Source organism: Notamacropus eugenii, chromosome 1 (assembly GCF_028372415.1).
Source record: "Notamacropus eugenii isolate mMacEug1 chromosome 1, mMacEug1.pri_v2, whole genome shotgun sequence".
Taxonomy (NCBI): domain Eukaryota; kingdom Metazoa; phylum Chordata; class Mammalia; order Diprotodontia; family Macropodidae; genus Notamacropus; species Notamacropus eugenii.
This window is the reverse complement of record NC_092872.1, coordinates 316,572,594-316,590,042: the sequence shown is the minus strand read 5'-3', so window position 1 is coordinate 316,590,042 and position 17,449 is coordinate 316,572,594. Positions and strand designations below refer to the sequence as shown.

Here is a 17,449-nt window from a genome sequence, read left to right as displayed (position 1 = left end):
ATGTTTGGTCACTGACTGACCAACTGATTGACCTGCCTCCTTCTTGCCCCTAAGGTTGTTGTGAGGACTAATGGGTTAATGTCCAGTGAGTGTCTGACAGTCTTGGAAGGTGCTGTATAAATAGTGTTGTTGTGATATTGAATGATCTGTCTTTGTGTATCTCTGGTATTTGACATCCGGTATTTAGCTTCCCACGTGTTTAATCGCTGGAAGAATTTGCATGTAAACAGCCGTGTTCAGCTCACCTACTATAATGGAGCCACCACCAAGTTCCTGGTCATGCTGAGGAGCTTCGGAGTTGGGTTGGGAAATCTCATTTCCTCCTTTAAAAAGCCCCCAGGAATCAGGAATGAGAGAAATGCAGAAAATATGCCCCACATGCGGAACTGTTTCTGAATAAGGCATTTATTGAAAAGGTTTTGCAGAAGGCGGCAGTTGTTCTTTAATTTCAGAGTTATTTGTGTCTGCTTGCTGTTCATTTGAAGTAGTTTGTTAACTGCTTAGGTGCCAGCCCTCCTGGGGCATGAATGCAGCTTCCTAGCCTCATGTTACAAAGACACCAGGGAGCCCTCTGGAGGAATGGGGGCTTATCTCTGTGCTCAGCTGCAGACCCTTATTCCTTAGCAACTTCACCAGAAACTTCATTTTAGTCAGCGTTTCTGGTAGACAAAGATTGTGTGGTTTTGTTTTCTTATCTATTAGGCCACTCTCTGGTTTTATTTTTAAGATTGTTTAATATATTCACATTTAAAATCATGAAAGTTAGACTAGTGCAGGAGTGAGGAACCGTTGACCTTAAGGCCATATATGGCCCTCTGGGTCCTGAAGTGCTGCCCTTTGAATGAATCTAGGCTTCACAGAACAAATCCCCTCAATAAAAGGATTTATTCTATAAAACTTGGACTCAGTCAAAAGGCTGCACCCAAGGACCTAGAGGGCCATTGGTTCCCCTCCCCTGGACTAGTGCTTTCCTTAATTTATTTCTTTATTATTCCTTTTTTGGGGGAGATTGTTCTTTACTTTGTTCCTAGTTTTGTGGGCACTGCTTTAAGCCTCATCTCTTCCCAAAGACACCCTTTGGACACCCACCCTTCAGCTAGGTGATCCCTCCCCTATTTCAAGTTCTTTGAATTTACTGAAATTGCTGTTTCCTTCCCTTTTATTTTCTTAGATATCACTCTCTTCCTCTTTTCAAGGTTCTATCCTAGGCCCTCTCTTCTTTTCTCTCTACGCCCTCCTGGTAGCTTTATTAGCTCCCATGAGTTTAATTACCATCACTACACAGGTGACACTCAGATGCAACCCCAGTCTTTCCCTTGAGCATCACAAGTAGACCATTTATTGGACATATCCAAAACTAAACTCATTAACTTTACTTTTAAAGCTTCCCCTTTTCCAAACTTGCCTAATTGTGTCAAAGTCACCATCATTCTTCTAGTCTCCTAAATTCATAATGCTGGTACTGTCTTCAACGCCTCATTCTTCTTCAATCCATATGTCTAATCTGTTCTCAAATCTTGGTGATTTTACTTATACAACAGCTCACATACCTGATCCCTTCTCTTTATTTACATCATTGGTGCCTCATTGCAGACCCTCATCACCTCTAGCCTAGATTATTTCAATCCCTCCTCCAAAAAAAATTGGTCACCCTGCCTCCTCACTTTCCATTTTATCCTTAACACACTGCTGCCAAAGTGATTTCCCTTAAAAGCGTATCTGCCTGTGTTGATCCTCTTCTCAATCAACCCCACTGGTATAAAATAGAAGCTCCTCTGACTAGCTTTTAAAGCCCTTAGACTCAGTCTGTCTTTCCAGCTTACTTCCACTTGACTCCCCTCCTTCTCTCTGCAATCCAATACACTTGCCTTTTCCTTCTATCTCCTGTCTCTGCCTTTGTACTCACTAGTGTCTGAGGCATTCTCACCTCACCTCAGCCTTATGGGATCTCTCTGTTCCTTCAAGACACAGCTCAAGCATCTCCCCTTTTACAGGAGGTCTTTCCCAATTCCCTCCAACTGCTTACGCTCTTTACCAAACTACATTGTGTTTGGCTAGTTGGTATTTATTCTTTATATGCTTATATTTAGGGTAGCTAAGTAGCACAGTGGATGGACCGCCAGGCCTGGAGGCTAGAAGACTCATCTTCCTGAGTTCAAATCTGGCCTCAAACACTTAGAACCTGTATGACCCTGGGCATGTCACTTCACCCTGTTTGCCCCAGTTTCCTCATCTGTAAAAAGAACTGGAGAAGGAAATAGTAGACCATCCCAGTATCTTTGCCAAGAAAACACCAAATGGGGTCACCAAGAGTTGGAAACAACTGAACAATATCTACATTTATACTTGGCTTCCCCATTAAAATGTAAGCGCCTGGCACATAGGGAATTGTTTTATTCCTCATATTTGTATCCCCAATGTCTAGTACGGTGCTTGGTACATAGTAGACACTTAGTAAATGCTTGTTGGTTACTTCTCTTTCCCCACTTGTTTAAGTAATTAGTTAAATATTTCCCCTCCCTCTCCCACTTTTGCTTTGTTCTCATTATTTCTGTTCCTGTCCACTGTGTTTTGCCTTTTATTTTGAGAGTTGTAGACCTGTTTTTCACTCAGCTTTCTCTGTGTTCCTCATGGAGTTAAAGTTTCTGAAGAAACAGGTTGGAACTCTAGGCACCTTCTATGTTGTTCCTTTTGTAGTAGAGGCAGCTAAGTGGCACAGTGGGTGAGAATGTCTGGTTTGGAGTCAGGAAGACAAGAGTTCAAGTTAGAATTCAATGAAACACTGCCTGCTTCAGTTTTCCCATCTGTGCAATGGGGACAATCATAGCGCCTGTCTCACATAATTGTCATTGAAGACTGAGAAGATAACATGCACAGCACTTTACCAATCTTAAAGAGTTATATCAGCAATAGCTATTATTACTTGCTCCTTTCTGGACAAAATTTTGACAGATTCAACATCTGAGAAAAAAAAGGTGAATTTCTTTTTTTGAGGAGAGGAAAAATAAGTGGAGAAACGTAGTGATGTGCTAGCGTAAGCAAGTGGAGACTCCCCTTTCCTCACATAGCATCTCCCAAGTGTTCGTATCAGACAAGGGGGGGGGGGCTTGTTCTCTTCCTTCCCTCTCTACTGACCTGAGTAGCTGCCCAGCGCTGACTGCATGTTGCTGCTTTGTTCTTAGATCTTTTGAGGTGAGAAGCTGGGTGCTTGAAAGGATGGTATCCAGAGATGTGGTGCTTTGTTGGCTTTTAGAAAAGCCCTGCATAAAGCAAAGTTAACTTGACTCACACCTGTTCCTACAGCTTCTCTTCTCAGAAGCCCTGAAGGGTGGTTGTTTTGCTTTGTTTGATTTTTAACAGTGAAGTACTGTGGGGGCCAAAGCAGGTGAGAGTAGCCCTTCCCACTCTTGTCTAATCTCTGCACTGGCTGGGGGCCAGAGCTGCCACTGACTCACAAGGCAGTGAGTGGTGCCAAGGTGAATGAAATAACTGCCCACCACTTCCTTTGGGCTTGGGTGGGTGAGAAGATCAGGCTTGGAATATGGGATTTACAGCATCAATTTAGCTACCTCATATGGCCCTGGTTAGCGGCCACATCTGTCTCAACAATGAACTCTTCCTGTTTGAGCCCTTCTGCCCCCTGAGCAGATGTTCTGCCCCATCTTTCTGCCCCTTCCCCCTCTTCCTAGTAGGGCCTTAGGGTCTGATGACTGCGCCCCAGCCTTGGCTACATCCTGTCTAGTCCTTTTGTGCTATGTTTCAGAGCTGGGGAGAACACTTTTCTCCACCCACTTGGGAACTGGTTGGATGAGTTTCTTTGGCAGTTGGGTCTTTCTAATTGAGGTCCCTTAGAAAACAAGAATGGGGGTGGGGTAGGGGGGAGTTTGTTGATGGAAAGGAAGATTCTTGCACTGGGATTTGTGAGGAGGTGACAGATGTGGTTTGTGGCTCTAGGTGTCTGGTAGGGCTAGCTAGTTGTCTCTGAGATATTGTACCCCTCTCCCTCCATCTGGGCATTCTTGTACCTCTAAATAGGATCATAAGATCATAGTTATAGAGCTGAAAGGGCACTCAGAGACCTCTTTAGTTCAATCAACTCCTCTTTTACAAATGAGGAGACTGAGACTTGTAAAATTTAAGTGACTTTCCCAAGGTCACATAAGTATAGTAGTCACTGTCAGAGGTGATAGCTACTCGGCTTTCTTCCCAGGGCCAGGAATGATTTCTCATAGACCAGAGGTAAAATATGTTAGATTAGCTTTTGATTTTTCTCTCCAAAGTAGGGTACAGGTTAAACCTGAGAAAGGGATAGTTTCATTAAAAAAGAACAGAAAGGGAAAATTAAATTACAATTTTAAATGCCTTTTCTGCAGGATTTGAACCCAGTTACTGCTTCTTACATTGCAGAAGAGGCATTTAAAATTTTAACTGGGTTCAAATCTCTGTATGTTTTAGACAATTCTCTAAGGCTTATCAACGAAGTCACCAAAAGATGTTGCTTTGTGATCTACGTTGGTGGAAGGAGCTCCCAAAGTAGGATTTCCCCACAATGACGAAATCGCAAATATCTCCTATTTTAAAAGGTTTGGACTAAATGGGTAGGAGCAGCTTGTTGGAGAATGTACTCCCCAATTCTTGATAGCGCTCCTTGCTGTTCATTCAAAATCCAGGTCTATTTCTAAACTTTTGTTGTTATTAAGTCATTTTCACTCGTGTCTGACTCTTTGTGACCCCTTTTTGGAATTTTCCTGGCAAAGATACTGGAGTAGTTTTCCATTTCCTTTTCTAGCTCATTTTAAAGGTGAGGAAACTGAGGCAAACAGGCTTAAGTGACTTGCCCAGGGTCACAAAGCTAGTAAGTGTCTGAGACTGGATTTGAATTCAAATCGTTCTGACTCCAGACCTGGCACTCTATCCACTGTGCTACCTAGTTGTCTATTTCTAACTTGGGAAATTTACTTCTTTTTTTAAAAGCAGTATTTTATTTTTTTCCAATTATAAGACAAATATAAGACAATTTTTTTCATTTATTTTTACTAAAAGGAAATTAAATTAATTAAATTAAATTAAATGAATCAAAATTCATTGATACATATTTGACACTTCTTAGAGCCTTCCCAGGGTATTCCTAATTGAGTCTTCCATGTTGCATAATCTTTAAAATCTTTAAAAACACTTTAACACCACCAATGACTGTAACTGGTCATACAATACATACATCCTTTCATTCTTGTAGACTTCTGTTTGTTAAAACAAATGACAGGTCTATGTTTTATAAATAAGTATCTATGAGGTCCTATGTTTTTTATCTTAAGCTTTGTTCCTAACTAAAAGTTGTCTTTATTAATGTGGGCATAGTAATTGTGTATATTATTCTTCTGGTACTACTTTGTTTACTCTGTGTCTTTTATCTCCTGGTACCATAAAAAATGTTGGCTTTGGTGTCAAAGGCTCTGACTTTGAATTCTGACTATGCTGCTTATCTCCTTACATACTGTGGAATCTTGGGCAAAATCACTTAATCTCTCAGGGTCCACGCTTCCTTATCTGTAAAATAAATGGTTTGGACTAGATAGATGTCCTATGACCTATGTATTTTTCCATATTTCGTTAAATTCAGCATATTTGTTATGTAGTAACAATGTTCCATTACACTTATGACAATTTATTCAGTCATGACAATTTGAACACACTAATTAATGAATCCAACAACTCAATTGAACAAATACAGGCATTTAACTTTTTTTTTTGCTGGGTTTTTTTGTTTTTAATATCATTATTTCATTTCAGAATACATATCCTTCTCCTTTGTCATAGCCGATAAACCATCCCTTGTAAGAAAGAAAAAAAAGAAAGAGAGGAAAAGAAAATTCAGCAAAATTTACCAAAATAGCAGCTGAATTTGATGGTAGATGCAGTGCCCCACCCCTGCAATGAAGGGAGGGAGTTATATTTTCTTGTCTTTTCTCTGGGGCTAAGCTTGGTCATTATAATTACACAGCTGAACAAATATTTATTAAACTCCTACTTGGTACCAGGCTCTCTGTGAGGGCAGTGGGGGTACAAAGGCAAAAACAAAACAGCCACTACCCTCAAGGAGCTTATATTCTACTGAAGTGAACATTGCATTCTCACTCTTAATCTGGAGTGCCAGACAGAGAATACTCCCTATTCCATCACCTGAGCCATGGCTGCCCTAACCTTTATAGGCTCTATCCCTTTCTACCTATCAGGCAAAGGTGGATTTCTCAGATTTCTCCATTATTTATTAGTTCAATAGTTTTCTTACTTTCAATTTTACTAATCTCCTTTGATTTTCAGTCTTTTCAATTTAGTGTTTAATTGGGTTTTTAAAAATTTGTTCTTTTTGTAGCTTTTTCAATTGCATGTCCAATTCATTGATCTGCTCCTGCTCTATTTTATTGATGTAAGCACTTAGAGATGTAAATTTCCCCCGAGTACTGCTTTGGCTGCATCCCATACGTTTTGGTATGTTGTCTCATGGTTGTCATTCTCTTTGATGAAGGTATTGGTGGTTTCTGTGATTTGTTGTTTGACCCACTCTTTCTTTAGGAGCCTTCTCCTTTACAACCCACAGAAAAGTAATTTAATTTAAGACCTGCGACCAGTGTTTGCTTAGAGCAGAATGTGAATGTGATGAGAACCCAAAGCCCAAGTTCCCTGTACTGTAGGAAATTTAAATCCTTAGTTTTGGCACTAATATAGTTTCTTGGCAGCCAGGTGACATATTGGAGCAGAGCACTGGTCTTGGGATCAAGGAGGATCTGGATTTAAATCCTGCCTCATACGCTTACATGTTGTGTGACTTAGTTCACTCACTTAATCTCTCTCAGCCTCAGTTTCCTAGCCTGTGAAAGAGGGACAATCGTAGCACCTGCTTCTCAGGGTTTTGTGAAAATTGAATGAGACAACTTATATAAAATGCTTTGCAAACCTTAAGGTACAAAACAAATGTTGTTGTTGTTTTCTTAACAATTCCTCGGGACCGTAAATCTCCTTTTTTGCAAAGGTATATATGCCTTTAGTATACTTGGATTGACCTTGGATTGACCAGAGTACAATGTATAATTCCTTTTTTTCTAGTTGATGGCCCTCTTCTCTCTTTACTTTCTCTCTGTGTCTTTATTCTTCCTAAACTCTTCTTGGTGATAATGATTTTAATGAATAATAATATTATGTGGTTCTTTATACCTTTTCAAAGCATTTCACATTCATTATCTCATTTAAAGGCTCCCTTCTGATAAGGTGTCTCCTATCCAGACATCATAATTATTCAATATTCTCTGAAAGACAAAGCAACAGGAATGATCTGGTTCAGTGATTCTCTGGTAACAAACATTAGGAAGATACCTCCTTGAATGAGGAGTTCACCACTGTGATGGAGGACATCAAGCCCTTCTTATGCGCCAGGTCTGGTGCTAGGAGCTGGAGAACAGACAAAAATAAAAAAGTCCCTGACTTCAAGTAGCCTACATTCCACTGAGAGGAAAGAAAATGTAAGGACAAAGAACACGAAAGAACAAATAAGCATCTACCTTTCCTCTCCAAATTTTTTAGTGGGGAGGAAACTGGCAGCTGAGAGGATCAGGCTTCATGTATAAAGTGAGTTATGCAGGGAAAACAGAGTTTTAGAAGGTTTTTTTTTCAGTCACAGGATTTATTTTTAATAATTTTTTTCTCATAAAATGTGTTCCCACATTTTTCTCCTCCTCCAATGCAAATCCCCCCACTTTTAAAAATAAATATATATAGTCAAACAAAACAAATTCCCACTTTGTGTTCAAAAAATATATTTTTCAACCTTCACTTGAGTCCATGACTCTCATTGAAGAGGTGGGTAGCATGAAACAAGGAATTCTAAAAGATGGAAGTAGGGGTACATTCTCAGCCAGTGCAAAGGAAGATAGATGAGGTATCATGTCCAAGAAGCAGCCAGGAGGCTACTTAAGCTATATTCTGTTGTAAAGAGCACAAAAGGATAGACTATATTATAAAACTGGAAAGATACTAGAAAGCAAGATAAAGTTTATTTTGTGAAGAGCTTTGAAAACTTAACAAAGGAGCATATATTTGATCCTAGAGGCAATAGGGAGCCACTGATGTTTATTGAGAAGGAAAGTGACATGGACTGATCTGAAATTTAGGAAAATCACCTTGGCGCCTGTGTGATGGACTGGAGAGGAGGGAGACTAGAAAAAAAAAAGACCAATTAGGAGACTATTGCTTTGGGCACATCATTTCACGTCCCTGGGTCTCAGGTTCTTCCTCTGAAAATAAAAGGAGGATTGGATTAGCTGAGCTCCAAGGTTCCTTCCAGCTCCGTGTGTTCCTATACTTTATAAAATGCTCTGAATTTTTCTACTGTTTACTTCTCTTGCCCTCTGTAGGGGTTTCTCTTCTCTTAAGGCAAAGCGATTCTTCTGCCTCAGATCTAACCATTGTGTGTCTATCTCCCATCACAGGCCTGTAGGGAATATGCCCTGCCTGTTAGAACAACACGATCTCGTGAATTCTTTTTTACTTCATCTTCTGGTCTGGCTCTCTCCCCAGGAGTATGCATTTACTGAGTCATTTTCTGTTTGCCCCAAGTCCAGTGCTTAGTAATAGAAGAACTTTTTTTAGACTCCTTTGATTGTGCACAATTATAAGAATAAGAAGATTTAAGTGTCAGGTTGAGGTGAGGTACAAAAAAATTTAATACATATTTCATCTAGAGAGTACTAACTTAAGTTAGCCGGGAGAGAGGGGAAGAACTGTAGTCCCAGAGAAGATGAATCTCTTTCCTCCTCTCCAGTCAGTCAATAAGCATGAAGTGCCTACTATGTACCAGGTACTGTGGATTACCCCTGGGGATTCAAAAAGAGGCATAAGGCAGGCCCTATCTTAAAGAAACGATCTAATGCAGACAATAAGGAAACAAATATGGTCACAAAAGCTATATACATGATAATTAAGAAATAATTAATAGAGAGAAATCAGTAGAATTAAGAGAAGTTGGGAAATGCTTTCTCTGTTGGACCATTGTTGTATAAAGGGCGTCTGAAGCACACGTATACTCTCTTATCGGGTATTCTCAAGGGGTAGGAGAATGTAATGGGACTATCGCTAGCTACCTAGTTCATTCTCAGATTCAGCAGTTCCTTTGAACCTGATGCAATGGTAAATATTCTAAACTAGAACAACCTGGTCCCTGTTTTCCCCATTTTTTCAGTCTCCCCTCCCAGCAGGTGGCCTCACAACAATTTACTGATGCAGTGAGCCAGACAAGGTCACCTTTGCAGTCACTAATTAGCCCTCTCCCCACCCCTCTGCTCCCCAGCAGTAACTGGTTCTGAGAACCTTCTTAAAGCTCCTGAGATAGAGACCCTTGCTAATAAGAAGGCCTCTTATCTAGGTAAGCTTTATCTTACCTAGAGAGATGAAACCCTAAAGAACAGGGAAGTGGGACTTATGGGATTTTTTCTTGGTTCTGTTAATATTTTCTAGGGAAAAATAAATTCCTCATCACTTATTCAATCTTTACCCTCTTTTAATCAGGCTTTCATTCACACTGCTCCACTGAAATACCTTCCTCCAGGGTGAATTTCCAATGGCAAACTCCACTGACATTTTCCCTATTTCCATTCTCCTTGATCTCTCTTTGGTATTTAACATTGCAGGTCATCGCTCTTTCCTCCTTTTTCAAGACAGCTGTTGTTTGTTCAGTTGTGTCTAACTCTTTGTGACCCCATGGACCATAAGGTTTTCTTGGCAAAGATACTGGAGTGGTTTACCATTTCCTTCTCTAGTGGATTAAGGCAAACAGAGGTTAAGTGACTTGCTGTTGGACACACAGCTATTTAAGTGTCTGAGGCTACATTTGAACTCAGGCCTTCTTGAATCCAGGCCCAGCACTCTATCCACTGAGCCATCTAGCTGCCTCCTTATGACTGTACCCTCTCCTAATCCTGATTGGTGAGTCTCTGGCCAAGGCCACCATATCATTTCATGAAGTGCCAAGGCTTCTATGAACTTTTCTACCTCCTTAGCAACCCAGCCCTGGAGTATTCCTCCCAGCTCCCCCTCCACCCTTTATGTATTGTTTTCCACCATTAGAATATAAACTCTTTGAGGGGGGGGGACTATCTTTTTTCTCTTCTATTGTATCCCCAGTGCATATCACAGTGCCTGGCACATAGTAAATAAACCAACTCTTTCTCTCTTACACACTCTTTCTTCCTAGCCTCTCAGACTTGTAATTTAGAAGTCATCATTGACTCATCCTTCTTACCTCACATCTAATCAGTTGTCAATGCAGTCATACTTTATGACAACTTACTATTGACATACTATTGACTTTACCTGCATAATAACTCATTGGTTTTTCTCCCTTCTATTCCGAATGATTCTAGCTAATTCCTTCCTTCTTAGACTATTATGCTTGAAGGTCTTCACTGATTTTCCTGATTCCAGTCAGTTTCCTTTCCAGTCCGTCCTTTATATCACTCCTCAAGTAATTTTCCTAATGAACCACATCTTGGCTCAGAAATGAAGTCACTAATTAAAGTATAAACCTTTGATGTTGGACTTCAAGGCCTTCCACAATGAATCCCACCAGCTTTCCAGCCTTAACCTCTTACTACTCTCTGTGTACACTATATTCCAAACTAACTTGCTATTCTCTTCCTCCTGTTTTCATCCTGCCCTTTCCCTTTTCAGTTATTTTACTCTTGCAATCCCTATACCTGTAATGGCCTCCTCAACTCCCCTCACATCCAATGGAAATCTGTCCACATCTCTCTCCTCCTTCAAATCCCAGGTCAGGTACCATTTTCACCATGATGATTTCTCTGCTTTCTCTCTCTGAACTTCTTTCCCAGGAAAAAGTAAAACCTTGGTTTGAGATGTCTTTGCTCCAGACTTCCCTTCATACTTTCCTAAGTCTTCCTTCTTTCACTGTTACTTGTGTATGTCTTGCCTGCCCCTATTAGATCATAAGCTCCTTGACAGAAACTGTCTGTCACATCCATTTTTTGACCTAAAAATAGGTATTTGAATATATTTTCAATGAGTTGGACCAGAAAAATTCAAGAGATTTGCTTGGTTTGTTTTGCGTGTGTATGTGTGTGCGCATGCACGTACACAACACACGCTTTGGTTTTATCATCTGTGAAATATGGACATTCTTCTAATTCCTTTGCATTGAAAGCTGACAAATTGAGCATGACTGAAGATCTCTTGGAGTTTTGACCTGATAGGATTCTCCACACTAGGTTGTGAGCTCTGTGTAGAAAGCATCTCCCCAAATCGAGCTGGCCAGCCAGCCTCATTCATGGTTTGCCATGAGAGGAGAGAAGTTTCAGTTATAGGGTTCCATCCTGCTACTCTAGACTTTTTCTTTCTTATCTCAGATTGCTCCCCACAGTCCTGCCTACTCATGTTCCAGGCTAAATGATTAGTAGCTGGCGTGAATGCATAGCCATTTCTCCTGGGCCCTTTCTTGCTGGTTGGAAGCTTACTGGCTTTGACTAATGACAGTGCAGTGGAAATTCACTTCCTGGCTAGAGGAACTAATGTGGATATTGAGTGACACTTTGGACCCCCATTTCACCCTTTCTTTGACCACAAGGGTGATAAGAGGGTTGCAATTCATTCCACAGGTGTTATATTATGCAAGGTTGGAGAAACATATAAAGGAAATGTTAAGTAAGGTAGCCCCACCCTTTAGAGAGCTCACCATCTGGTTAGGAAAATAAGATATGATTAAGCACTACAATAATGAGCAACTATTATTTATTACAGGCAGAGATCTTTGAATTGATTGCAGAAAGGCCTCTTAAAAATTATTGACATTTTTTGTTTTACCATCACATCATTTCTGAGAATATGGCTCCTTTATTCTCTACCTAGTGAGCCATCTTTCATAATAAAGAATAGTTTAAAAAGAGTAGGGAAAAAGTGATTCAGTAGAACTAACCAACACATTAACCAAGTCTGACCATATATGAAATATTGTGTACCCATAGTCTCCCATTTCCTCAAAGGAGGGGAGATATGCATTGAAGAAAGTCCTTCCTGCAAAAGTGGGACTTAAGCTGGACCTAGAAAATACTGGCATAATCAGATAAGCAGAGAGAAAGGGGAACAAGTATACAAATGAGCCCAGTGGAATTAAGGCTCCAAAGGACACATCCAGGTCTTCTTGAAGAACAAAGATACTAGGCAACCAAGTGCAGGTTTCTCCTGCACTTGGATGAGGGACTTTACTGGATTTTTAGTGGGGAGCAAAATGTTGTGGTTACTCTTCCTAGGCACTGGATGATCTCTCTGTTGCATGGTATCCTCTAGTGGCAAAGTTGGTTGGGGTTGCCTTGGCAACCTCACACATTCTTTCCACCACCACCACCCCCTCCCCTGCAGTGTATGAATTAAAGGAGATGGCTCTTTTCCCCAACTGTGAGACCCCCTTACTGCTCTAGTGTGGGAGGTAAAACATTTCCACAGGATAGGGGTGTGTATTTTTCAGCGAATTTGAGATGACTTGGGTTTGCCTATCACAAAAACTGTGCTTGGTCACATTGTTTGTACACACTCCTATGGTGACAGTCACGTTGCTCAAACTGAGCCTGAAAGTCACTTCCCCAGGGAAAAGCTCACACCCTTTTTAGGGTGTCAATGCCTGTGAAAAATCAGGCAGAAAATGGATGCCTCAGTATGAAGAAACACTATTAAGGGACAAGAGCCCAAAAACCCAGTCATAAGAAACCTCTCCAGATAAGCCTGTCCCTTTTGCTGTAGGAAAGACTCCAATTGCATGCTTAAATTTGTCATCCTCTTGGCACATGCAGGCTGTGCCTTTTTGTTTCTTAACCCCGGGCAGCCTCTTTTTGGTCACTTGTTGGGTTAAAGAGAGCTGTGGGAGAAAAATGGGGGATGGTAGTGAGCATTTGGTTCTGGGCAGATGAGAGAACTACGCACCTGCACAGTACATGAGTTTGTGGGAAGGAACACAAAAATATAGAGTGGGACTGGTGAAGTATTGGAGATTGGAGGAAAGGAAGTGATTTTCAGCAGCCCACTTGGGGATCCCTGTGCTGAGGTCAGCATACTGCTCCACCCTTTTTGTAAACCCCATTTCTTCTACCCTACTCCAAGCCAAATGGCATTCCTGAGGAGAATCCAAAAGTGTAGAAAGGGAAAGGGGCTGCAGGGTTTCTGAGTTCTTAGAATGTCTCTTCCACGTGGGAATGGGGAAGTTTGGAATGAAGCCTGCTAAAGTTCATAGAGGAAGAAATTGGTTGAGTTTATGGGAGTTGTCTTAATTTTTACCATTGGGGAGGGTGACCTATATGACTCTTGGAGCCTGGAGTAGGAGGAAGGGAGATTCCCCTTTCTCTCTTCTTGTTAGAGCAGACAGGTGGGTGTGGTGCTGATTTCTGCTGCTTGGGTGTGGGGTTGAGTGGCTTGTAGGTGAGGGGATGATGTCAGCCTCCTTTGCACTTTAGCCCATTTGTGCTGAGCCAAAGGGTTTACTGGGGAATCTTGGGAGATCTTTTGGCTGCTGGCGCAGAGGATTGGAGGAGAAGCACTCCCACCACCTTGTTGTCTTTACTCTTGCCACCATCCCTTGCTTCTTTCTTGATTCTTCTGATTCTTGACACTTCCTCAGGACAGTATAGGATAATCTAGTAGATCTGACTTCTCACTGACTCTGGGATTTAGAGTTTGGCAGGTATAGTCCCAGGGCCTAAGAAGCTATTAAATTGGTGTAGAGCTAGTGAAACTTTTTGCCTTGATACTAGGGGTTTCCTAGCCTAGTTGGATAAGAAAGCCAAGACATCGGGGGATGAGAGACAGGGAAGAAGAGAAGTGAGATAAGCTGAGGAGGATTTGTATTCTATTCTCTATTTACTTATACATAATAATCATATTTAGTAACTAGGATTTGTACAATACTTTAAGGTTAACAAAGCACTTTATGTTATCTCATTTGGTACAATTCTGTGAGGTAGCTGCCTTTATTCCAGTTTTACAGATGAGGAAACTGAGTCCCACAGAGGTTGTTATTTGCCCAAAGTCACACACCTAGTAAGTGTGTGAGAAAGATTTGAACTTAGATCTTCCAAATTCTTGGACCAACACTCTATCCACAGACCCATCTAGTATAGTAGCCTCTATGGTATGTTATGTCCCCAACTAGAGTAGTAATCTCTTTGAAGTCAGGGACTGTTTGTTTTTGTCTCAGTATCCTCAGCACCTAATGGCCAGTACCTGGTACAGAACAAGTGCTTAATAAAGGATTGTTGAGTATATGAATGAGAACTTGTTCTTAGCTGGGTGGATGTTGATCCTAGTGACAGCCTATATGCTGTATACATTTATATGTATGTATATGTAGATTTATAGGTATATGTGTGTGTACACATACACATGCTTCAGGGCTGTTCTGTGAGTAAAATAGGAAGGGGCAGAGTTCATCAAATCTCAGTGATAAAGGACTACGAATTTAATGGTTAAAACTCCTAAAGAAAAAAATAAAACTGGGTTCCATTTTCCCCTCCCATTAAAACCATATTTCTCAGTTGCTTCCCTTTACTTCCATCAAAAAGGAGGTATTTAACCTGAGATTGTAGGGAGTTTTATCCAGTGTAAGCTCTAAAAAATTAGTGGGCTTCACAAATAAATAGTTTGGAGATAGTGGTTTTCCAGAGGCCAGTAAACTGGAAGAAGCAACAGGGTAGACAGAATTTAGAAGAGCTTGAGACAACTTATGGACCCCTTCCCAGAGGATAGAGATCCAGTAGCTGAAGAATAAGTTATAAGAAGCTGTAGAGTCTAGAGTGGGCAGCTAGGTGGCTGGCCTCAGACACTTACTAACTGTGTGACTTTGGGCAAGTCACTTAACCCTGTTTACTTCAGTTTCCTCATCTGTAAAGTGAGCTGAAGAAAGAAATGATGAGCCACTCTAGTGTCTTACCCAAGAAAACCCCAAATGGGATCATGAAGTATTGGACATGACTGAAATGACTGAACAACCACAGAATCCCGAGCAAAGAGCAGATGACCAGGAGTCATTACTGACAAGCTGAACCCCTCGTTGCCAACTGACTTGTTATGTCCTCATATTGGCACATAGTAGGCACTTAACAAACAAATACTTGTTCCTTTCTTGTTCAGTGGAAGGTGATATATTCCAAGGTAACTGAGGAGAAGGTTGAGAGTTGAAGGACTTGGGTCCTTCATTGTGAGCCTAGCCAGATAAATGACCATCTCCTTTGTCAAATGGAATCTCTGACTCTTGGGAGCTAGGATTGTCTGGGAGGCTTAGGTACATTGATTAGAAAGAGCATAGGCTCTTTAAACTTTAGTCTGAGGACCTAAATTCAAATCCCACCTCTGACACTACCTGTGTGACCTTGGACAAGTTACAACCAACCTGAGCCTCACTTCCTTCATCTGTAAAATAAAGGGTATGGACTAGATAAGTGACTTCTAAGGTCCTTTCCATAACTTTGATCCTATGGGACATCAGCAAAGAACTTTGAAATCCTTATAGGAAATGACTGGTTGCATTATAATAATATTAATTATAACAGTAAACAAAAGATGTTCTCATAATCAGATGCTTGTCACATGAGAAGGAATATGGCTGCCCCTCCCAGGGAGGGAATACTTAGGGCTTCTCCAGGGGAGGTTTGATTATGATGGTAAAAAAAATAATAGGTGATATTTGTACTACCTTCGAGATTTCAAAATTCTTTATATATAGAAGCTCATTTGATTCTTCCAACAATCCTGTGTGGTTGCAGGTGAAGAAATCAAAGCTCAAGAGAGGTTAAATGATTCAACTAGGGTCACATCAGGTGTGTTCGTCCTTCATTGCCAAAGAAGACCATGCCATCAGAGAAATGATGACATGACTTGCACTTGACTTTGTTTTGAGTGAGGGAGGGCTGTGCAGGTCACCAGCCTCAGTTCTCCTCCAGAGCCATCTGAATCCAGTGACCAGATATTCATCAGGATGACTGGAGATGACCCAGGATGAGGCAATTGGGATTAAGTGACTTTCCCAAGGTCACACAGCTAGTGAGTGTCAAGTGTCTGAGGTGACATTTGAACTCAGGTCCTCCTGACTCCTGCACTATCCACTGCACCACCTAGCTGCCCCTAGGGTCATATAGCTATAGTAGAGTGTGAATCCAGGTCTTCCTGACTTTCAGCATGATATAGGCACTAAGGTGGTACAATAGTGTTAGACTTTGAGTCAGGAAGATAGTGAGTTCCAATTTTGCCTCAAGCACTTATTAGCTATGTGACTGGGGGGTAAATAACTTAACCTTGCTTAGCCTCAGCTTTCTTATCTATAAAATGGGGGTGATAGTAACAGTGCAGTAGCACCTACTTTGCAAGGCTGTTGAAAGATGATACATAAAGTGCTTTGTAAACCTTAAAGTGCTATACAGATTCTAGCTATAATATTATTTCGTAGTAGTAGTTGTGATTAAAGTCTTTGGGGAATCAGAAGTCATTGCACTTGAATCCTATCAGTTTTTTTTTTAATTGAAATTTATTAAGCATCTTCTGTTTATTTTTTCCCTTAATTCTCATTTGATCTTCATCCTTTCCCAGTACCTCGGATATTATGACATCTTTTATACTAAAATAGTGTCATTATCTTGGGATCTTGATTATACCTTTATTATATTTTAGCTAGGATAGTTATTGACAAGTTCCAAGGTCGTTCTTCAGTAGCAGAGCTCGTAAGTGAACACCTAGTCAATCTTAATTATCCTTTGTGAAATAAGAGGCAATTGCAAGCAAGTTAAGCATTTATTAAGCATCTACATGACAGGCACAATGCTAAGGGTTGAGAACACGTAGAAAAGCAAAAATAGTCTCTCCCTTCGAGGAGCTCACATATCTAGAGGAAAAGACAACATGCAAGCAGTTATGTACAAACAAAATATATACAGGATAACTTTGGAGATGATCTCAGAGGGAAGGCACTAAGATTAAGGAAGAAAATAAAATGCTTCTTGCAGAAAGTGGAATTTTAGCTGAGATTGGAAGGAAGTTAGAAATACCAGGAGGAGATGGCAATGAGAAGGGAAAGAATTTCAGGCATGGAGAACAGCCAGTGAAAATACTCAGAGTAGAGAGATGGCATGTCTTGTGGAAGGAAAAGCAAGGTGGCCTGGATTGTAGAGTATGTGGAGGGGAGTAAGACCAGAAAAAAGTCATGTCAAAAGCCCTAGTCTTTATGTGTAAATCATGTATCCATTTTGACCTTATCTGGGTATATGGCATGAAATATTGGACTCAGGATGAAGTATGCTATCTGCCTCCGGAGAAGGAACTGATACTGTCTGAATACAGATTGAAGCATGCTATTTTTCCTTCCTTCCTTCCTTCCTTCCTTCCTTCCTTCCTTCCTTCCTTCCTTCCTTCC

At 40.8% G+C, this 17,449-nt stretch overlaps 1 protein-coding gene across 8 annotated transcripts in view; it reads left to right on the top strand.

The window, feature by feature from the left end:
- The window catches only part of PLEKHG3 (pleckstrin homology and RhoGEF domain containing G3), a 52,862-nt gene that overhangs the window by 10,736 nt on the left and 24,677 nt on the right, over nucleotides 1-17,449 (top strand). The gene's annotated exons all lie outside the window — the stretch shown is intronic.